General features: G+C 44.4%; 1 long non-coding RNA gene across 1 annotated transcript; it reads left to right on the top strand.

Annotated features, from left to right (window-relative positions):
• The first annotated feature begins 16,357 nt into the window (after positions 1 to 16,357).
• LOC137224643 (uncharacterized) lies at positions 16,358 to 23,077 on the top strand. The gene is made up of 2 exons (XR_010943418.1): positions 16,358 to 17,181; positions 19,873 to 23,077. It is a non-coding gene; the product is annotated as an uncharacterized lncRNA (long non-coding RNA).
• Positions 23,078 to 23,884: the final 807 nt, after the last annotated feature.

The following is a 23,884-nucleotide window of genomic DNA, read 5'->3' as shown; positions in this document are numbered from 1 at the left end:
CACACAACAGTTATGGATTTTCACCACCTTAAATGGGCACAGTTTGTGATGCCCCAAAACAATTCCAATAGTAACATCAAATATCACTGATCACAGATCACCATCACAAATACAATAATAATGAAAAAGTTTGAAATATTGCCAGAATTGCCAAAATGTGACTCAGAGACACCAAGTGAGCAAATGCTATTGGAAAAATGGCCCCAATAGATTTGCTCAACACAGGGTTGCCACAGACCTTCGATCTGTAAAAAACACACTATCTGTGAAGCATAAAGAAGGCACAGGTATACCTTTATCAGATTTTGTTGGTTCTCAAAGATGAATAGCTTGTGCTTTGAAGAGGTGCACCCATGATTGTGCAGGCAGCTGGGTGGGTCTTTAGTTTCAGAGCAGAGCCGATGCTGGGCTGCAACACAGTCAATGCCCTCAGAAGAGCTATCTTAATAACTGGGACTAATTTAGTTGTTTTCTTTTTGAGAAAAATTTCTAATTTAGCAACATGAAGAAGAAAGTCTCCTTGTCTTTTTTTTCCTTAGCAAACGTTTATTCAATGTCTGCATCCATCTCTGTGTCCATTTTTTTTAAATTAAGGTATAATTTACTTACGGTGAAATTCCCCAGTTTTAGTATACAGTTCTATACTTTTTGACAAATGTATAAATTCAGGTAATCACCACCACAAGTTGATTGATAGAGTTTACATTTCCCTTGAGTAAAATAGGGATTCCTAGGTATACCTGTGTTGTTGAAAAGCCTGTATTTTAGAATATCCTTGAATAAATGCAGAAAGCTTACTCTCTAATCCCTAACAAACACCGATGTAAAAGGTGTTTGATGACAAATCACTCTATGCCTCGAAGGATCTTCTGTGTGTTCATCAATAGGAAGAGTGATTCATAAATGAGCAAAATCATTATTTGGTCAAATGGCTCAATTCAAAATAATTTTCCAAGTACTTAAAAATAGTTTGTTGGCTTTCCTTCCTAAGAATGATAAACTTTTCCCTTATTTACATACGGTAAGTCCCGTACATATGAACGAGTTCCATTCCAAGAGCGCATTCATAAGTCCAATTTGCTCGTTAAGTCCAGCAAAGTTAGCCTAGGTACACAACTAACACAATCGGCTATATAGTACTGTACTATGATAGGTTTATAACACTTTTCACACAAATAATACACAAAAAACAAACACAAAAAATAAAGAAAACATTTTTACTCTTACAGTACAGTACATTGAAAAGTACAGTAGTACCTGCTACATCACCGCTGTTTTTACGCTGGCTTCTGGACAGCCTGGGCTTGAAATAAAGACTGTACTACTGTACTCTATACAGTACTGTACAGTACAGTACACAAAAGCACAACCACTTGTAGAGGATGCACGCACATGACAATGTACACCAGGCATGTGAACGAACTTACATGACTGGACACGCGAACGCATGTTCGCATCTTTGAATGTTCGCAACTTGCAGGTTCGTATGTAGGGGACTTACTGTATTGATTTGCCTTATAAGCATTCTTCCCCACTGAGAGTGCAGAAGTCCAGCCTGCTGGGTCTTCACCTTGCCATCCTCTTAAGGTAAATTTGCCAGGAGCAAATCCTGCCCCGGGTCTTAATCCAGATTAAGGTGATCCCTGCTCATTTTATTTTTGTTTTTTTAAAGCAAAATAGTTCTTTATGGGTGCACAGAATACACTGACTTAACGATAATAATTGGAAAAGACACAAATGCGGACGTTCAACACCTTGGCGTAAATACAGCCTGCTCCTCCTTAACTAACATGGTCTTTTACTAGCAAAGTTATTATTGTTGTTATTGTTATTATTCAGGGTTCTCAACCTTGACTGCACATAATAATCATAAAGGAATATTAAAAGTAAATAAACAGGGCTTCCCTGGTGGCGCAGTGGTTGAGAGTCTGCCTTTTCGATGCAGGGGACACGGGTTCGTGCCTCGGTCCGGGAAGATCCCACATGCCGCAGAGTGGCTGGGCCCGTGAGCCATGGCCACTGAGCCTGCACGTCCGGAGCCTGTGCTCCGCAACGGGAGAGGCCACAACAGTGAGAGGCTCGCGTACCAAAAAAAAAAAAAAAAAAAAGGTAAATAAACAAAACTCTTTCCGGGACCCATCACGGAACAATTGATTTAAAATGTCAGAGACAGGGACTTAGGAGTTAGAATATTTAAAACCCTCTCAGGAAATCTAATGTGCCACCTAGATTGAGGACCACTGGCTGTTCAGAAAACTTCCTGCTTAGCTTCGAAGGTCTTTCCTCGGAAGGGTAGGCAAAGCTGGAGGCAGCCTACTGTATGGGGAATGTGTCAGATCAGGGGTTAGAGGATCTATGTTAGTACCAGCTCTGATGCCGACTAGTCAGGTGAACTTGGCCTTTTGGGACATCAGTTTCAGGACCAGAACAAGGGTGAGGCAAGTGAGGTAACTAGGGCACGAAATTTAAGGAGGCACACTCAGGGCTGAGTGCACCTACCCCATCCTGAGAATATGTTTTGCACCTTAAGTTTTGCACCCCCAGTGTTTCCTTCAGATGACGTGGGCCTGACTGCTTACTGTCTTTCCCAGTGCCAACATTTCATGTCCCAAACCTAAAACTTAGGCCAATATAGCACTAGTCAAAGGAAGACTTGTATAATTATCCAGCTGAGTTTGGTCAATAGCCAAGCTGGATAATTCAGACCAAAAATACTCTCTCTTAAAACAAATATCGTATATTAACGCATATATGTGGAATCTGAAAAAATTGATATAGACGATCTTATTTACAAAGCAGAAATAGAGACACAGAAGTAGAGAACAAATGTACGGATGCCAAGGGGGAAAGGGGGCTGGTGGGATGAATTGGGAGATTGATATTGACATATATACCCTACTATGTATAAAATAGATAACTAATGAGAACCTACTGTATAGCACAGGGAACTCTACTCAGTGCTCTGTGGTGACCTAAATAAGAAGGAAATCCAAAAATAGGGGATATACGTATACATATAGCTGATTCACTTTGCTGTACAGTATAAACTAACACAATATTGTAAAGCAACTATACACCAATAAAAATTAAAAAAAAAAAAACCCAAACCAAAAATACTCTCTTTTCCTGCAAAAGGAGAGTGGATTTTCTTTGTTCTGCACTTCAGGAAGGTTAGATGAACAATGCTCAGTCATCTTATACCTTAATTATATCAACAGTCCCTTGCCCACTGGCTCCAGGACTTTGAGTTTTAGCCCAGACCATCCACAGATGGCTAAGCTTTCACCTGCACAGTCCAAAAATTCTCGAAATGTGTGTTGGTTGGGGAGGGGGGTGTTAAGACCTACAACTAGCGGTGTCCCCTGGGGGGTTGATATTTATTTTATTTTAAATTTCAAAGCACTTGAAAGGAGAGCTTGGGTCCGTGGCATGCAGTGTTGGTTCCCACAGATTGGTGAGAGACAACTGTGAAATTTTCAGGAATTTGGTGAACTGCTTATTAAATACAGCCATTATTAAAAATTAAATTATATACACTTACAATTAAATCAATTATACTTAAAAACAAAGTAACAAAAACTCTAAGTTCTTAACTTCCTAATTATTCTACTACATTTCATTATTATCATGTTCTTGAAGGTATGGCTATTATATCTGTATGTTACGAATACTAAATAATTTTCTGCTACTGTACATCTCTTCCCAACTCTCATGGCATTCAGTGCCATCACATGGTAGCTGGAAATCAGCTTCAGTGGGAGTATTTACACCATGGAGATTGGCAAGGGCGTTTTCACTTGGAGATCCAGTTGTTAAACATTTACCATTACAGATAAAGAAGATGTGGTACATATATACAATAGAATACTACTCAGCCATAAAAAAGAATGAAGTAATGCCATTTGCAGCTACACGAATGGGCCTAGAGATGATCATACTAAGTGAAGTAAGTCAGAAAGAGAAGGACAAATACCATATGATATCACTCATATGTGGATTCTGAAATATAACACAAATGAACTTATCTACGAAATAGAAACAGATGAACAGACACAGAGAACAGACTTGTGATTGCCAAGGGGGAGAGGGGTGGGGGAAGGATGGATTTGAAGTTTGGGGTTAGCAGATGCAAACTATTATATACAGAATGGATAAACAACAGGTTCTACTGTATAGCACAGGGGACTATATGCAATTTCCTATGATAAGCTGCAATGGAAAATAATATTTAGAAAAAGAATTGTATATATATGTATAACTGAATCACTTTGCTGTACAGCAGGAATTAACACAACATTGTAAATCAACTGTACTTCAATTAAAAAAATTTTTTTAATTTACCATTACACCACTAACTTGGGTTAATTAAAAAGTTGAAAAATACAGTGCTCGTGAATTAGCCTTGCTCTGTATAAAGCAGCTTCGTGTAGTGGAGAGACCTTTGCATTGACTAGTTCTGCTAATAATTTGAAAACATCACCTCTGTCCCTCAAGACCCTCAATCTCTTAAGCAGGCAAAAACATAATACTCACTCCGTTGACCCATGAGATTATTGTGAAAACAAAAATTCATTTTAACTCCAAAAATTGTTCTGTGGTTTCTGATTTGTGGTTTAATAAAAGGGCTTAAAAATGAATATCTTATATAAACACAGGGCATTGTGACAAAGCATTGTGCAGTCTCAAGAGAACAGACAACAGATAAAAAGGCATATTTTGCTATCTCCTTGTCCTCAGTGTCTGGCTGGATGTGAGGAGTGATAGGACAGTGTTCCAGTGCCCATTGATGGAATCTGTGCGCTTTTGGGGGAAAACTTGATACACTGAAGTAGCTTTTAAGGTGGCACATTTTGGTTATGCTGGGATACTTGAGTGAATAACTCATGGCTAAAATTAAGGCTTATTAATAACTCAGAATTTTACGTTAAGATTATTCATTTGTATGCTTTTTTTTTCCCACGCACACACACACACAATGTGTGAACAAAATGTAAAGGGATTTATTTAGCACTAAATCCTGTGATCTGTTTGTTGGGGCAAAGTGCTAAGTGCACTTCCTTCCTTCCCCAATTCTCACTCTCGATCTGCAGCTGTGAACTGAGTTTGGGGCAGAGAGAGACAATGTCCACTCCTGATTTTTGCCCCCTTGTGGCCATTAGACAGAAGCTTGAGTGGCCTGAACCACCTGCTGTGGACTACAGACACTTGGGGAGGGGTAAAGTCTTGGCAAGAAGTATCTGAATCCTTTTCAATTCCCAAAGCTTTGTCTGTCGAAAAAAGAATGACTATCTTTCAAAAAAAAGCATGCCTATTTTTCAAATTCATCTGGACACCATTGTTATGAACCAAACACAATCTCATTTCAAAGCCTTACTGAACCTGTAGCGCCTTTGGGTCATGGGGGCCTCCATATGGTTGCATTGGTTGTCCTCTGTCAAAGGGTGCCCAACTGAGGGGGCTCATACAAGGGCTGAAAACCAGTCCCAAATCTCTTTCATGGGTCAACTGTCCTACTTCGGGGCTGAGCTAGCCCTGAGAAGAAGTGGCACCATTTTCTAATTGATCCATCTAGAAAGCCCTCTTTTACCTCAATTTCATAAAGGCATATGAGTATACCAGGGGTATTACATATGTTCTCAATCGACAGATACTAGTCAACAATCACCAGAGTTGTACAGGTGTCCAAGTATTTTTGCCATCAGAAAAAGAGGTCTTTATGTCCAAAAGGGTTAGAAAACCCTGAGTGAGATCTTCAGTCTGTCTGGACCAACATTTCCAGTTTTCCCCCGAGTTGTGTGCATGTGTGTGTGTGCGTGAGTGTGTGTGTGTGTGTGTGTGCATGTGGTAAAATCCAGCTAATCTGGTCTCTGTTAGGGGGTGAGCTTTGTAACTTCATCCTTACACACACACACATACAGTCATAGGCACACCAAACACATGCACATCACACTCCTGCTTTTGAGACACAGACTATTTCCCTTTTCCTTTGCCCACTGGGTCTACTTCTATCTCTGATTTCCAAAGCCTTCTATGATTTGGCCTCTACTCGTTCATTCCCACTGTTCTGCGTTGGTGCAGACTCCCTTCTCAACACGCATGCATTCCGTGTTAACCTGGGAATTGAAAGACATATTTCCTTCCTGCACTGCCTACCCTTTGGGTCTCGGTTCATCAACTCTTCGATATATATGTGCTCTTCTTTCTTTCCTGGTGGAGCTCCATCTCCAGGAAGGTGGTCAGGTTCTCTGCAGCAAGAGCTACATCAGTCATTTCTCTCTTATCTTCCCACACAGCACTCCGTACAGCTCTTTCTTGGCAGTGGGAGCCCAATAAGTCAGTGACCCAACTGAACCGACATCAGAGGAAGGATCAAGGCTGCTCAAAAGGAGGTCTAGTGTCACAGGGAACATTGGATGATGGCCTCCAAGGAGCCCCCTTCCTCTGAAAGGGAAGGAAAGCAGCTGGCTGACCACGTGATGATGCTACGGGCACAGGGCAGCCTGGTACATCAGAGGCCCTCAATAGCTGTTTTGTTGGAAGAATGGCTCAACTGTACTTCTACGTCAATTTGGACCCAAAGCAGGAAGGGATTGACAGACTGCCCACCACTCCCACAAGACTGATAGACAGTATTTTGAAAGCATTAAGTAAATTCTGAGTGTAACCTTGGTGGCAGAATAGAAATGGATATTAATGATTAGCAATTAAAACCTGCTCAGTCTCTGATTTTTTTTCCAACATTATATCTATTTTTCTATCTGAAAAGAGTATATTTTCCAACTCCTTTTACATTCCTCTGGTGGGAAAAAAAAAAAAGCATAAACACCACTTCACTGCTGATTGATCCTTTCCAAGATTTCACCTGTTTTTCTGTTTGAAGAAAGTATGTTTTTCAGCTTCTATTGTTCTCCTCTGATGAAACACTGGAGGACTTTGGTTCTTGAGTTATTTTTTTGCCATGTAAATAAGCTGATTAGTATCCCATATGGAGTGGAAACAATTGGTTTCACGTATACTGGTGTACAGTTAGCCACAGAGCTGTAATTGTTTACATGTTTCTCATTTCCTTGTGGAAATTTTTAGACTTTGTTAGATAAAGATCTGGCAGACTTGAACTCTGAATATTACAGCCTTTGGTTAGCAGACGTGGCTGTATCCTGTTCAGATCTCCAGGATGAAATTGGTATTCTACAGTTTTGTACATAACAAACTTTGAAGATGCATGCCTCCCCAGCATCCCTTTCCTCTTGCCTTGTTCTGGCGGCGCCCTGGTTTTTGCTCAGGGATACTCTGCCCCCGTGCAGGTCTGAGGTTTAGGGAAGCTGATGCAACCTCTGGTTGCAGTGTGAGCTTGATTGGTCTATAAGTAATCTTGCCCCCTTGCCACAGAGATTAGTTTAAGAATCCAGATCTTGATAATTAGCACGTGACATTCCTCAGGCCAAGGAGATTGGTTTAGAAGTGGGCGTGTGCCCAAATTCTGGCCCATGAGATGAAACAGAAGGTTTGGTAGGAGTTTCTGGTCAGGAAGTCTTCTGATTTTAAGAGTGGAGCTACTGGACGAGATGATCCTTCTTCGTATGGACGTTGCTATGGCCAGGCTGCAAGGCCAGGAAATGCTACAATCGCCTTGCTGTCAGCCAGGGTCTGTTGCCAATCCACAAAAGAAGAAGGGGACAAGCAAATCATAGAGAGGCAGATCGGGGGGCTTATGGAACCACACCTGATGGCTACCCAGCATCTGGACTTTTTCAGCTACATGAACCAATAAATCTCCTTTAGTGTATAAGCCAGTTGAAATGGAGTTTTCTTTTACATGCAGCCTAAAGCATCACTACCAGTACAGACAGTTTTACCAAAGAAATGTGAATCAAAAAATAAGAACTCAGTCTTGTGAAAGATAAACATACATATATGTGTACATTTAGAAAATAAAATGCAGAGCAGTCCTGGATGTAGTATAGATCTCCCTCTTCTATTTTCCAAATGAAGAAATAAGTTCAGAGAGTTTTGACAAAGCTTTAAGTAGCAAAGTCAGAATAAGTGAAAAAACCCTAGATGTCAACAAAAAGCTATACTTGGCCAAATTTCTTCAGAGAAGTCCTATGGGCGACATGGTACCAGGCCCACCTTCACCTAAGTTTAACAGCTAAGCCCAAGGCCTCTTACCCTTTTGCTGTAGTTCTTGTAACCTATTTGAACAGTAAACAGTTCTGTGAGTCTTCTGGTTTTCTATATAATATTCTGTCTTGATAACCTTGCCACTTTCTTTAAGGGGTTTGGCATTTCTTTGTGAGGAAATGGTGAAGAAGAGAAATCCCCAACTTCCCTGGACATGAGCACAGTGCCGTGATACACATAGTGTAGTCAAATTCTATCTGAACCTCACTCTATCCCCAAGCAATTTTTCAAGATATTTTTCTAAATATAGAGAGTTCTCCTGCCAAGAATTCTGGTGACAGTTGTTGGGCAATAAAATTTCAATCTTCTGACTATGAATGAATGAATGAACAGTCTCTCCACTGATACATCAGATTGTATAGATTCACTGGCAGTCTTTTGAAGAATCTGCTGCAGTCTTGCTTTAATAGTGCTACTACCTTTATCTTTTGAAAGGACTCTGAACTTTCTGAAGTTTAATAATCAGAATGGAATTTTTAAAAAATGTCCTCAATATTGAACAATGCGTGTTATATCATTATTTACCATGTAAGTATTATTGTGGCACATTACAAAGCACTGGTAATATGGCCATAGGAGATTTACACTTGCCTAATTATTTAACCCTGAAGTTTCTTATTAAAACTTGACTCATAATTCCATAAGCATGTAGGATTTCAGAGGAGAAAACACTCATTGAAGCCTAGGATATTTAAGGAGATTTCAGCAGTGAGAGATGAGTTGACCAGGTAGGACTCAGAAAGGAGAAAGCAGAAAGGTATTCTTATCTGGGGGAATGGTGTGGACAAACATGTGGTGATAGGAATGCATTAAAGCATACTTCAGGGAAAAATGACTCAACCAGTCTGGCTGGAGGAGAAAATAATGGGGAATCCTTTTTAAAAGGTAATGTGTAGAAAATTTTAAAACCCAAACTGTAGATTTTCCTCCTGTAGGAATATGGGAGCCTCATCCTAGACCACGGAGAGATGAGACTGCAGGCTTTTTTAAGAAGGTAAGTCTGGTGGAAGAGCATATGGCACTGTAGGCTGGGGCCCATTTTAGATGAAATGAGAGGTTCGTGTGCACCTGGAACAGCGTGACTGAAGGAATAGTAAAAAGGGTGAAACGGTGTGCCAATGTAGGAGACATTAGGAAGATGAAGATTCGGCTGCTCTGGGGACCAACTGGATAAGGAAGTCCAGACTGAGAGGGCATCGAAAATGATTCTGAGGGTCACAGCCTCTATGATGGGTGGATGGATGAAACTGCCACTGGAAAAGTCAAGAAATGCAGAAAAAGGAGCCACCTATTAGATGAGAAAAGGAATTTTTTTCCCTGAAAGATTGAGTTTGAGGCAACAGGGCAATAAGGTAGGTACTCCAGGCAGTTAGAAAGGTGCAGTTGGAGGAGAGAGTAGTCAGGGCTGGAAATAAGGATTTGGGAGCTGTTGCCCCCTCAACAGCTATTCCTCCTTCCTTCTGAATAGAATCCCACCTGTGTTTGGGTTGCGAGGGCCCAGTTGGATGGGAAAAATCATGATGGTCCTGAGTCCAAATGTGGTACTTCGCTTCCCTTTGATTGGTCCAGGGGTGAGCCATGTGATCCTATTCTAGCCAATGAGATGCACAGGTTTCTGAAAAGGATTTTCTTTCTCCAGGAGGAGAAGGCCTGCTTTGCTTTCATCTCCTTCCTTCCTGCTAGTGACTGTCAGGAGAGAATGGGATTATTGGAGCAGCATCTTGAGGGTTGTGGCTGACACACTGACAGTGACAAAGCAGGAAGATGGTAAGAACTTTGGACACTGGTGCCCTCGTTGATGTGCTGATCAAAGTCTGGATTTGCCAACCTCCAGACTTCTTGTGACACATACATTTATTAAATGTCTCTGTTATTTAACTCTCTGTTGGTATTTTATTATTTTCACCTGAAGATATTTTAGTGGGAGTATTTAACTGCTATGGATGTAGTTATTAACGCCTGTGAGAATAGATGTGACCTGAAAGGAATGGAGTAAGACAAAGACAAAGCCTGGAGAGATATACCCATATTTAGGAGGTGGAAGCTTTTCACTAATTAAACCTCACGGTTTCATAAAAATAAGCGACACAGAAAACTTGTTTTAATCATGAAAACACACACACAAACACACACCCCTACAACCTCCCTCCTGCGAGCCACATTTTCCATAGAGCATATGTTTCAAATGAAGAGGTACCTATGGTGGCTACTTCCGATACCAGAAGGATGGCTACTGCAAAAATGAGGGCTACATGCGCCGGGTGGCTACTGCCAGCAGCAGTCTCAGACGGCCTACTGATTGCTCGACTTCAGTCCCTAGTGCCCTAAACCATTCAACGTTTAGGTCCAGCCACACCCCAGTCATTAATGGTCTATTTAGAGTTGCTGCAAAAAAAAAAAAAAAAGGAGATCTGTTTCAGTGTGGAGTTCCAGGGGGGTGATTATTTCTCTGATGTGCTTTCTATTGCTAAAACAGAGTCCCTCTGAATGAGATTGTTTGCTCAGCGAGCACCTCATTCCTCCTTCTCCCTGGATGACTTAAAAAGCAGGAGGAATCAGGCTGCGGTCTCTCCCTGTGATGGGTGAGGAGTTTATTCCTGGGGACAGTGGCCACAGGCTGGAGTGAAGGCTGACTCACAGGGTAGCGAGGAAATGGCCTGGATCTTTGCCTGAAGTAAGCAGTGTCCGATTCCACCTGCGGGGAGGAAGGAGAGGTTATGACAAAGAATGCCATATCTATTCCACTGAGCAATTAAGGCCATTATTTTTCTTGAAAAAGCATTGTCTTAAAACGTTAAGGATAATTTAGCTCCCATCTTGACAGAACGTACTGATGACTGCTAATGGATACATTCTTTTAATAAGTGAAGAGGCACAAGAAAATTGCCAGATATTAAAGAGCCCCACACATCTTATCTGAGTCTATAATGGCCCTATCAAGTGACCCAAGTGAAGGAAATGTGACTCTTCAGGGGTTAAAGGAGTCTATTTTTCCTTAGTGCAATATAAACTCACTACTAGGAAGAGCAGTAATTCATTGGTCTATCCTAGGAAATGTTTAAAAGGGGGACCATATCTCAAGTTAAATGATGCATTTCCTTTTGGTAGAAAGAAAATATGAAATAGAACCTCTGTGCACCGTGGATTTATGTAAATAGCCTCTTACTGGCAATAGAGCCCAAAGTTCTATTGGGTCTCTGAGCCTTGGAATCTTCAGCCAAGAAGTCAAAGAGCATGTGTAGGGCTTCTCTGGTGGCGCAGTGGTTGAGAGTCTGCCTGCCAATGCAGGGGACACGGGCTCATGCCCCGGTCCGGGAAGATCTCACATGCCGCGGAGCGGCTGGGTCCATGAGCCATGGCCGCTGAGCCTGCGCGTCCGGAGCCTGTGCTCTGCAACGGGAGAGGCCGCAACAGTGAGAGGCCCGCGTACTGCAAAAAAAAAAAAAAAAAAAAGAGCCTGTGTAATATGTTGTTAACCTTATTTATTCTTTTTTTCAATACCTTCCATGGTGTTTTTGTTGGTTGGTTTGGTTTGGTAATTTTAAACTCTATCCTTAGAAATATTTCTCAAGATTCAAGTAATTCCTAGTACTCCAACCTTGGGGGACACTTCTTAAAATTTATAAAGAATTCCAACAAATAAGAAAATGACAAACAACCCCAGAGATAAATGGACAAAGAAATGTACCAGGAACTCAAGAAGAAATGGCCAATAATCGTATAAAAAGATGAATGATTGTATAGTAGTCTCCTGCAACTTGCTGTTTTCAGTACAACAGCTAAGCCTCTACGCTTCATCCTTCCATGGTATTGTGTGTGGCAATGTTTATTTTCACTGTTGGAATGATATTTCACTGGGTGAGTTTTCTGTAATTCCATTCTCCCTACAATACATAGAGCGTGAATCTATATTTATAAAGCTCAAAAACAGCTCAAAGAGATAAAATGGATTGCAAACACTACATATCTGATGGAACTGTTAAAAACAAAGTAATGATAAAAACAAATTTTAAGATCTCTCCTTGGAAGAGGGGGAGATTGACATTGGGGGTGGGATAGGAGAATATCCGTTATCTATGGCTGCATAGCACACCACCCCAAAACTTAGTGGCTTAACACAAAAACCATGATTCTCTGGTCAGGACTTCAGGCAGCAGTCAGTCAGCAGGGCTGCCTTGTCTCTGTCCCACTAGAACTAGCTGCCTTTCTCATGCGGCTGCCTTCACTGCAGAGTCAAGATGGTCCCACTCTCAGGCTGGGCACCTCAGGCCTTTTGCACATGGCTTCTTTCTTCATGAGGTGTCTCATCCTCCAGGCCCTCTCTTTCCACATGGCCTTTCCCTCCAGTAGGATGACCTGGAGTTCTTGACAAGGAGAAAGCACCCACGTAATACTTGTGTAATTAAAACTCGATGGCAAGTAAAATCTATTACCTAATGCAGGAGTGCCCTGTGGTTAAATACTTTTTGGAAATACTGCACTTGGCATTCCCTCTTAGAGACTCACAAGGCAAACAATAAGCTTGCTAAAGGCTCTGGGGGGTCCTGCAAGGAGCAAAAAAGCAAGGCCTTTTTTTGGTAAAAGGAGCTGGTGAGAAAAGGCAGAGGCCCTCCATCTTCTCTTTCCTCAGGGAGGTATGGAGGGAGGGCTGGCTTAGAGAAAGCTATTAGAAGGTTTGGGTCTGCCTGATGAGAACATCCTCACCATCCGAGCTCTGCTCTCCCTGCTCCCAGGAGAGTCCCGTGTGACTGCAAGTGGCTCTTTGTGATCACTGAGGCCTGCTGCACACACGTAAGGCCTGTAGGAAGTGGGTCACTGCAGAGGTCAATGGTGCCTCTCCTGGAATCAGGTCTCCTGTGTCTCTGCCCCTCCGCACTGCCCTGGTCCTGAACTACTTCACCTTCCTGATTCCTGCCCCTCATTTGCTTTAACCCCTGTGGCCTGCTTTGGATCAATTATCCCGACCTGTTTAGTGCACCTTCAGTTTGGCCCCGATGCACACTGACCATAAGCTCCTTGGACTTTCTTTTTTCTCTTTTTATCCCTTTACTTAATTTGAAAGTTAATCCATACTGGTTTTAACAAATTCAAACAATACCCAAAAGTGATAGTGTCCCCTTGTCTATTCCTATCCCAAGTCCCAACTGTCTGTTTTCTTCTAGATGATTTTCTATATTTATATAAACACACATGTGCATATATTTGAACAAAATGGGCATCAATATGTACATATCATTCTGTAATCTCCCTTTCCATCTAGCGTTGTATCATGTAGCTCTTTCCAAGTTGGTACACATAGACGAATGCAACGCCTCTTAATAGCTGCAGTTCCAAAGTATGGAAGTGCCTTTATTTATTCAGCTGTTTCCCTCTGATCAACACTGACATTGCTCCTTATTTTCTGCCGTTGGAACTGATGTGGCAGTGATCTGCCTCGTACATGAGTCTTAGCGCATTCAAGCTCTTGTTCTGAGGACCAAGTTTCCAGAAGTGGTAGTGCTGAATCTTAGGGGCTTGCCTGGCCTCCCCTGTCTCATTGTCCTCTTGATCCTGATGTCCTAGAGACCCCTGAAGTCACCTGCCTGGCTGCTCAGGCCATCCTGGGCTTCACCCATTCCAGGGCCCATCTGCCTGGAACCCTTCTGGAAAGCAGTCCCTTATCTCCTGCTCAATGAAGCTCTGCCTTGGCAGCACAAGTTAGTCACGTTGGTTGATAACTATGCGTCAGTACAGCACCTGCCACATTGTGTTAGCATTATTTTTCTACTTGTCTAATTTCCCCAGTAGATCAGAAATTTCCAAAGGCATCACTGTTACCAAACACAAGTTTGCGTGTGTAAGGCAAAATAAACTGGAACATCAGAGTCTGGAGCAGAGAAACATTCACTACAGGGCCAAGCAAGGAGAATGGGTGGCTTGTCTCAAAAAACAAGAACTCCTTGGAACGTTTTGTTTCAGCAAAGCATTGTTAAGGGCCAAGTGAGGGAGAAGCATCCCAGGGTCTGTGATCAGCTCATGCACAATTCTCTGATTGGATGATGGGGATCAAATCTTAGGCACCAAAAGGTCTGGGGGCTACACGCTCATGATCATCAAGTAGTTAATTTCTTCCATGTGGTGTTGGGTTTTAGCCTCTGAAAAGCTCAGGAAATAGGCATGAGATACTATGATCTGGGCACTTCAGAGAGGAGCTACAACAGAGGCTATGGGGGAGGGGTCTATCCTGAGAAGGCTCCATAAGGTCTTGCACCATTATATCACCAGGGCTTAGGGCCCTGATGGGGCTTAGGGCTTAGCACTTGGTGAATGAATGAACGGATGAATGAATGAATTCATTAACAAATTTAATTGAATTCACACTGTGTGCCAAACACTGGCACTGTGTATACAGCTATGAACAAAGCCAAACTTCCTGCTCTTGAGTGGTGGAGACACAATAAACACATTATAAATAATTGGTCAGGTGGTAGGAAGTGCTGTAAAGAAAAGTATGGCAGACAGCTCTCCTCAGTCAGCCATCAGATACTGGCCACCACAGAAAGGGGTATGGTATGATCTTGGGCACAAAACCCAGCAGCTGAGGGGGTGAGGCCTTCGTTCCTGAAGGGGTTTTTCTCAACGAGATAAAGTGGCCTGTTCTGACGGGAAGCATGACAGGTTGGGGGCTGGCAGTCAGTAGGCCCTGGTTCTAAGCCCTGTTGCTCTGGGGAGAGAAAGTAAGAGGAAAAATTGCTGAAAGGATTTCCTGGGTTTGTTTGTTTGCAGAGTCCTTTCCCTTCCCCAGCTCCGCTCAAGGTGCTCACACCTGCAGGCTGGATTTCTCCAGCTCCCCGGCAGCGCTTCCTGACCAGGGCTGGCCAGGAGGAGCCACTAGTCAGACATCATAAGCAGGAGGAAGGGCAAGGCCAGGTATGTCTTTCCTCCTCTGCCTTGCACAGAATCTCCATTAGGAGCCTGGCTCCAACGCCGCCGTTCAGACTGAGGGTGGGTCCAGCCTCCATCAGGGAACATCTTCCCCTGGGCTCTGGCGACACTACTGTGGGAGGCATGAGACGCTCAGGTCCCCTTCAAGGAAGGACCTGCTGCCCGACGGCAGGGGTGAAGCTGGCAGCCCACCTCCAGCCATCAGCTCCTGCAGGGTCAGCCTTGCAATGTCATGCTCTTCCCAACCAGCCCACACCCCCTGACCAAGGGGATGGGTATTAAGTGCCCAGCCATTTTGGCTGAGTGCAGGACATGCTGGTGGGCAACACTCCAGACCTGGCTGAGGTTTTGTTTGGTCTGCATCACAGGCAGCCTCTTCCTCTGCCATCCTGTTTCTCCTTTCCCTCCCAGGAGCTGACCCCTAATAAACACCGTGAACCCCAAACTATGCCTGTCTGCTTCTAGAGAACCCAACCCGGGCACCACTTCTTCCTCTGTCCTGCCTCAAAGGCCAGTGGCTTCCTGTGGCACTAATCTCCCCAGGGCCCTTTTGAACACTCAGATTTTGCATCGTCTGTGTAACCAGTTCACTGCATCATATTCCCATCTGTTTAAATACTTAAACTGGGTTCTGTTTTCCTGCTTAGAAATTGCCTGACAGAATGAGTTTTACATCTAAATTTAAGTTTATATTCTGGCCTCCCCTCCTAAGCAATTGTGTTATAAAAGGGTCCCCTAACTCACACAAAAATATTACGAAATACAGTCCTTTAATGGCCTCAGGGCCACCTGTCAGTTGGAGGCTTGTAACACTGCCTTTTGTTTTGTTTTTTTGGCCCTGTAATCTTAGTTCCCCACCAGGGATTGAACCAGCATCCTCGGCAGTGAAAGTGCAGAGTCCTAACTACTGGACCACCAGGGAATTCCCTGCCCTTTGAAAGAAAGGACATGGCCAGCCATGGAGGTGCCCCTTAAGCAGGTAGAACCAGCTAGCAGCTGATGAGTCAGAGTTCCCCACGGTTCCCAGACCGGTGGCCAGCGCTGCTTCTCACCTTCCCCTGCTCTCTGTTGTTACCTGTGACTCCAGCTGAGGCTGGACATACTGGGCACCAGCACTTCCGGAGCTGCGCTCCCGCTTCTTTGCACTGACCTCCCCCCTCCCCTCCCCCTTTGCCACTGGCTCTGAGCCTAGCCGGTCTCTGGTCTGCACCTCCCCCGTCTCTCCCCTGAGGGCAGGGCTGGGACTGGGGTGATGACAGCAGCCCGGGGTACACATGTCAGGGGGACTCCCTTGGAGGGTTGGCTGTGCACGGCCCGGGGGGGGGAAGCTCTTTTTGGAAGAGTAAGATGGGAAGCTGGCCAGAGGCCAGGAGTGGCGCAGGAACCCCTGTGTCAGCCAGGGCACAAGCAGGAGACAGAAATCAAAGCAGCTTGTTTTTATAACAGAGAGGATGCAAGAGCAAGACTTGTTAACGAGGTAACTGCAGAGGCCAAGCAGAAGTCTAAAGTATCACGGAGGCAGCATCTGGGAAGCAGCGGCCCCCCCAAGCTGGGGGGACGCAAGATAAAGGGAGAGACTGAAATTACGCAAACTTAGAAACTCGGAGGAGGGATCTGGTGGCTGGGACTCCCATCTCCGAGGAGTAGGTGCTGCTCAGCGGGTGATGGTGCCTCCGAGGGGCCCCAGGAAGCTGGCTCTGCGAGTGTCGAGGAAACTGCAGACTGGATTCAGCTGCTGCCACGGGGACTGGCGCAGATGGGGCGAGCCAGTGAGGCTGGGTTGGTGCGAGCAGGAACCGGGAGGAAGCGGAGGGAGCAGCCCCGCCACCTCCAGCCCTGCAGCGCGCTCTACCGCCCCCTGTCGGCAGACCCCGGCAGCGCGCGGCTGATAAAGCCGGGTTTGGCCCGCGGAGCCCCAGCCCCAGCATCTCACTGCTGAGGACAGAAGGGAAGGCTTGGAGCCAAGAGACTGAGAGCGTTGAATAACGGGGCATCCTTTCCTAAAGAGTCCACATCCGAGGAGCCTCAGACAGGAGTGGCCTGGGACCTGGCCAAGAACACAAATCAAAGGGAGAGGTAAGCGCAGTTCCGGGCCCTGGCGGGTGATGGGATATTCAGTTTGCAAACAGGAATCAGAGTTATGATAGCAGCATTTCAGGAATGTTTAGCGACAGGTAGGAGCATTTCTAGAGCTCCTGAGATGTTGATGCAGTAAAGCACCAGCCTCCATGTCTTTCTTCCTTCCCAGCCCCCAGCCGCGCATCACCACCCACACTAGCGTCCTCATCAGCTGCTGGGTCTGCACTATCAGATACAACCGTTAGACTTTTCACCACTCTCTCAGTGACATACCACAGAAGTGCAGTCCTCAGGAAGTGACCGTCTTCTTTTATCTGTTGCTGCATACAAATTACCCCAAAGTTGAGCAGTGTAAAACAACCAACATTTAATATTAATGAATTATTATTAGTAGTAAAGATGATCTCAGTTTCTGTGGGTCAGGATGCCTTTGGTTTGGAGCTTCTCACAAGATTGCATGAAGGTTCCACGAGGGCTGCCTGCATCTCAAGGCTCAACTGAGGGTGGATCCTTTTCCAACCTCACTCCCTGGCTGTTGGCAAGTCTCAGGTTCTCACTGGCTGTTGGTCAGAGGCCTCGGTGGGGTCCAGGCATGTAGGCGTCTCCACAGGGCAGCTTATGACACGGCAGCTGGCTTTTCCCAGAGTAAGAGAGAGTGAGGGACTGCAAGAAGGCACAGGCCTTGTACACCAGTTTCAGAAGTGCCGTCCCATCACTTTTGTTGTATTCTATTTGTTAGAAACGAGTCATTAGGCCCACTGTACCCTGGAGGGGGCAGATTACAAAAGGCATGAATGCTGGGAAGTGGAGGGTCATTGGGAGCCATTTCCAATGCGGCCTTCTCACCATGACTCAGCCCATAGCTGCGCTGAATTTCTCAGAGCAGGAGAGCTCCATCCTGCATGAGTACCAAACTCCAAAGGCTCAATTCAACACATGTTGAATCTCCTGTTGCAATCAAATTACACTTTATAACAAAGTTAATTTAAGGCATATATAGTGATACACATAAGTGTTATGGCACCATATGGTAATTAGGCATCCATGGTAGAAGGCTCACCAAAATGACTATAATAAGAGTTATTGCGACATGATCAAACTCATTTAATTTTCTCGTTAGTTTAGGTCGCCAGTACCTATCATCAGCTTCTGTGTTGGTAAGTTTTCCCCAATACCACCTACAACCTACCACCCCACATGCAAACTCTGACACTCACATAAATGCAATTACAACGATCCTGGATCTCACCCTGCAATAGTTGGGTGCTTTGTCTCTGCCTCCTATCCCCCGTGTTTTCCATTTCTTCCTGCTCCCCAGATGAAAGTACCTGAGCGGCCGCAGGCTTGGGTGGGTGGCAACCATTGGATCTGGAGGCTGCTAGCTGGATTTCTCCAAGGATGTGCCAACAAAGTAGGGGGCCTGGTGCGAACAGTTTACACTCTCCAGCACTTCAGAAGGGGCTGCTTGAATTATTAAAGCAGTTGTCCCTATATCTCCCCTCCTCTGTTGTATATTGCTTGGGGTAATTTTAGCAGGAAATAAAGTCTTTAAACTTTGGACAGCCACAAAGAAGTAAACATGCAAATGGAAGCAAGAGAATATATCAGTATTGAATGAGCTCCAGTTATTTGGGACCTGTTTTCAGATCCTCTCTTGCATCACTGGGGAAGAATGAGAGGAAGAAGGAGGGCCAGAGAGGAGGAAAGGGGAAAGAAAACACCAGGGACAGGGGTGGGCTGGGACATCAGGTGGAGGAACTGGTGAGCTGGAGACATACAAGGAAGATTAAATGCAGGACATCCAGTTACATTAAAATTTCAGTTAGACAATGAAAAAAATTTTTAGTATAAGTATATCCCATGCAACACTTGGGATATACTTATACTAAAGTAATCTTTTTGTCTGAAATTTAAATTTAACTGAGAATTCTGTATTTTAATTTGCTAAATCTGGCAACCCTACTGTAAAATCAACCTCTCTCACTTCCTTTTCATCCCAGAACTTGTCTTCAGCCTTGAGGGTCATGTCACTGTGGGCCCAAAGTGGCTTTTTGCCCTTTCTGATGGCTACGATCCTGGCATTAATCCTGCCCTCTCTGGCTGCTCTTTGCCCCTTCCCCTCAGACCCCAAGCCCCAGGCAACTGAAGGGGCAGCACATGACAGGCATGCGGCACACTCATCTGAGGTCCCCCTGCCCCCCTCTCCACAATGTCTCGGTAGCACTTGCCCCCATCCTGGCCTCCTGAAGCACCGTGCCTCCAAGTCTCCAGGCCCCCACGATGCAAGTGTGTGTAAATCCAGCATGACAGACAGATTTGAAGACTACAGGGGACTCTGGGTATGGGTTCAAATGTGGGCAAAACATTTCTTGCTGAGCAGTTCATGTTAAAAGGAACTTAGTTTGCCCCTTGGTGAGCAGCCTGGGCGGGTAACTGGAAATCTACCACTGCAGCGCTTCTTCCAAAATCGCCCTTTCAGGTTTTACAGCATCACGGATCCTATTTTAGTGGCCAAGTTTTTAAATTAACAAAGCAGATGAAACCACAAGAAGTATTCGAGTTTTCACTGTGGAAGGGGAAAGCAAAATTTGGGTCTCCAAGGTTTCTAATAATCCAGAAGAAACCCAGGTTCTGTTAAATGCTAATCTCCTCCTTTAACTGGCTGTCTGTCCTTCCATCTAATTGCAGGTTTGGGTGCAAGTGCTGCCTGCTCCTGGGAGGAAGCTGCCTTCCTTGCCCGTTGTCCAAACAATGGAATTTCCTGGATTCCTTGCTGCAGTTCTTCAAAGTTCATGGACATATGCTGACTTTTTAAAAGCTCGCTGTTACCAGGGGCAAAAAGAAGCATAAGAGAAAAATGCTTACCTTCAGACTCCCCAAGGTAGTCAAAAAATTCTTCCCAAAGAAATGACCAACAGCGACAAAACTGCTCACCTGTTCGTCGTGAATCTGGATCCTGGCTGTCACACAGCAGGAGAGGGTCTAATCATCAAAACTGGGGTCCAGTGGTGGACCAAATGGGTCCTACTGCCAGGCTAATCTCACCCCCTTCCTCGTTCCCCCTCTATCCTCCTCCCCCCACCCCAGCGGCTTCTTGTTCTCTGACTGTTCAAGATGTTTCTCCCCTCTGCGCCTGTACCCTTGCTGTCTTTTCTGCCCACCCACACCCATTCCATTCCTCTGTCCATTAACATTCAACATGGAGAATGCCACCTTCAGGTGACCCTCTCAGATTGTATTCATGCAGTGATGGAGCTGGGCAGTGGAACACACTGGAAGGACACCTAATACAATCTGAGAGGGTCAGGGTGAGTGGGCAGCAAGGAAGGTGAGGACGTTATGTTTAAGCTGACACCCAATGACAAATGTAGTAGAATAAAGAGTAACATCAAGAAGACGAAATCGGGGACTTCACTGGTGGCACAGTGGTTAAGAATCCGCCTGCCAATGCAGGGGACATGAGTTCGATCCCTGGTCCGGGAAGATCCCACATGCCATGGAGCAACTAAGCTCGTGCGCCACAACTACTGAAACCCACGCACCTAGAGCCCGTGCTCCAGAACAAGAGAAGCCACGGTGATGAGAAGCCTGTGCACCACAACAAAGAGTAGCCCCCGCTCGCCACAACTAGAGAAAAGCCTGCGCGAAACAACAAAGACCCAACACAGCCAAAAATAAATAAAGAAATTAATTAATTAATTTAAAAAAAAGACAAAATCAGGACTTCCCTGGTGGTCCAGTGGTTAAGACCCTGAGCTTCCAATACAGGGGGTCCAGGTTCGATTCCTGGCTGGGGAACTAGATTCCACATGGTACAACTAAGAGCCAGCACAGACAAATATTAAAAAAAAAAGATGAAACCATGGAAAGGGCCCCTGAGGCATGAACAAATGCAGCACTTGTATTGTCCTTGTGTGTTTGTCATCCGTCTCCTCCACCGAGCCGCAGTCTCCATGACAGGAAGGACCACGTCTATTTTATTTGCCAACATATGCCCAGTGCCCAGCATAGTGCCTGCCTGGCACATAGTATGTGCTCAGTATATATTATTGAATATTGAGTGAACCACTGCCCACCATTCTTCCTGCCTAAGACCAGGACCATTCCTGCAGGTCTGGGTCATGGGGCCCCAGCTTGGGAGAACAGAGCAAGGCAGAAGCTGCTTTCCTTGTAGTGTCTGGCAGTGAGAGAGGGCCAGAGACTCAGGGCCCAGGTGAGTGAGCCCCATCTCAGCCACAGCTTTCAAGGCTTCAAGTTCGGACTGTTTATTTTCTGTGCTTATGGGAGTCTGAGAACAGTCTTGGCTGAATTCATTCTTATCTCTCAGCTGCATGGTAATTTCTGGGGAAAAAGAAGCTTGGAATTAAGAGTTCAAATCCCCCGAAAGCCATATGCCAAGCCACATAGGAGGAAAAATCCCCAGCTGCCTTCTTTAGTATAAGGATGATAGCAGCTAACTGGCATGCTGATCTGGGCCAGCCAAGCCTTTAACTCAATCAAAACAACAACAACCACAGCAGCTATAGAATTCCTGCTGTGGCTGTTGGTTCTAGGGACCCATCTCCTACCAGCTGCTTTGCATCTTTTTACTTGTTTGTTTGTTAGTGTCTAGGATATTTAAGTTCTTTGAAGGCTCTGGGCCTATTTCACTCTATATCAAATATCTTAAATTCTAACCAACTCTTACATTAGGTATAATGCATTTTGCTCTTGCTCTAAAACATTTGAAAGGGTTTTTGTTTCAGCTAGCTAATGCTGCATAACAAATCACCTCAAAACTTAGTGGCTTAAAACAACAGTATATTATCTTTCATGGGGTGGTTTTTCTGCTCCAAGTAGGATTAGCTGGGACAGTGGGTAACTATAATCAGCTGAAGCACTGACCAGGAGCTCAGCTGAAATTGAAGTGTCCAGGATGCCTGGGCATCTGGAATCAGTTGGTGCTTGACTGGGAGCTCAGGTGGGGCTGTAATCTGGGGCACTTGGTTCTTCTCCATGTGGGCCTTTCTAGGTGACCACTTGGACTGTCCCATGACATGGTGGCTAAGTTCTAAGTAGGACTGTGCCAAGAGGAAGCCTTCCAAAAGGAAGGCAGTAGAAGCTTCCAGGTCAATTAAGGTCCAGTTTTGGAATTGGTATAGCATTGTTTTGTCTATATTTTATCAGTCAAAGCAGTGACAGGCCTGGCCCACAGTTAATGTGGGAGGGAACACACAAGGGTATAAGCACTGGGAGATGTGAACGTCTGGGTCATCAAAATGATCATCTAAGTTTTTAAATAATTATTACTGTGGTTCCTCAAAAAATTAAACACAGGAATACCAGCAATTACACTTCTGCATGTATACCCAAGAGGTTTGAAAGCCAGGATTTGAATAGATATTTGTATATCCATAGGTACAGCAGCATTATTCACAATAGCTAAAAGGTGGAAACAACCCAGATGTCCATCGATGGATGAATAGATAAACAAAATGTGGTCCATCCATACGATGGAATATATTATTCAGTCTAAAAAAGGAAGGAAATTCTGATCCATGCTATAACATGGATGAACCTGAAGACATTATCCTTAGTGAAATAAGCCAGTCACAAATGGACAAATATTGTATGATTCCACTTATATGAGGTGCCTAGGGAAGCCAAATTCATAGAGACAGTATATAGGATAGTGCTTGCCAGAGGCTGGGGAGAGGAGGGGACGGGAGTGATTGTTTAATGGGTATCAAGTTTCAGTTTGAGAAGATGAAAAGATTCTGCAGATGGGTAGTGATGATGGTTGTACAATAACGTAAATGTACTTAATGCTAGTGAACTGTGTTTTTGAAAATGGTTAAATGTTAAATTTCATGTTATGTATGTTTTATCATAATAAAAACGTTATTCTTTTAAACATGTTTACTGGAGTATAATTGCTTTACAATGTTGTGTTGGTTTCTCCTGTATAACAAAGTGAGTCACTGTACGTATACATATATCCCCATATTCCCTCCATGTTGCATCTCCCTCCCAGCCTCCCTATCCCACTCCTCTAGGTGGACACAAAGCACCGAGCTGATCTCTCTGTGCTATGCAGCTGCTTCCCACTAGCTATCTATTTTACATTTGGTAGTGTATATATGTCCATGCCATTCTCTCACTTTGTCCCAACTTACACTTCCCCCTCCCTGTGTCCTCAAGTCCATTCTCTATGTCTGCGTCTGTATTCCTGTCCTGCCCCTAGGTTCTTCAGAACCTTTTTTTTTTTTTAGATTCCATATATGTGTGTTAGCATACAGTATTTGTTTTACACTTTCTGACTTACTTCACTCTGTATGACAGTCTCTGGGTCCACCCACCTCACTACAAATAATTCAGTTTTATTTCTTTTTATGGCTGAGTAGTATTCCATTGTACATATGTGCCACATCTTCTTTATCCATTCATCTGTCGATGGACACTTAGGTTGCTTCCATGTCCTGCTATTGTAAATACTGCTTCAATGAACATTGTGGTACATGGACTCTTTGAATTATGGTTTTCTCAGGGTACATGCCCAGCAGTGGGATTGCTGGGTCGTATGTTACTTCTATTTTTAGCTTTTTAAGGAACCTCCATACTGTTCTCCATAGTGACTGTATCCATTTACATTCCCACCAACAGTGCAAGAGGGTTCCCTTTTCTCCACACCCTCTCCAGCATTTGTCATTTGTAGATTTTC

This window comes from Pseudorca crassidens, chromosome 5 (genome assembly GCF_039906515.1).
Source record: "Pseudorca crassidens isolate mPseCra1 chromosome 5, mPseCra1.hap1, whole genome shotgun sequence".
NCBI lineage: Eukaryota > Metazoa > Chordata > Mammalia > Artiodactyla > Delphinidae > Pseudorca > Pseudorca crassidens.
This window is presented reverse-complemented; position numbering and strand designations above follow the sequence as displayed.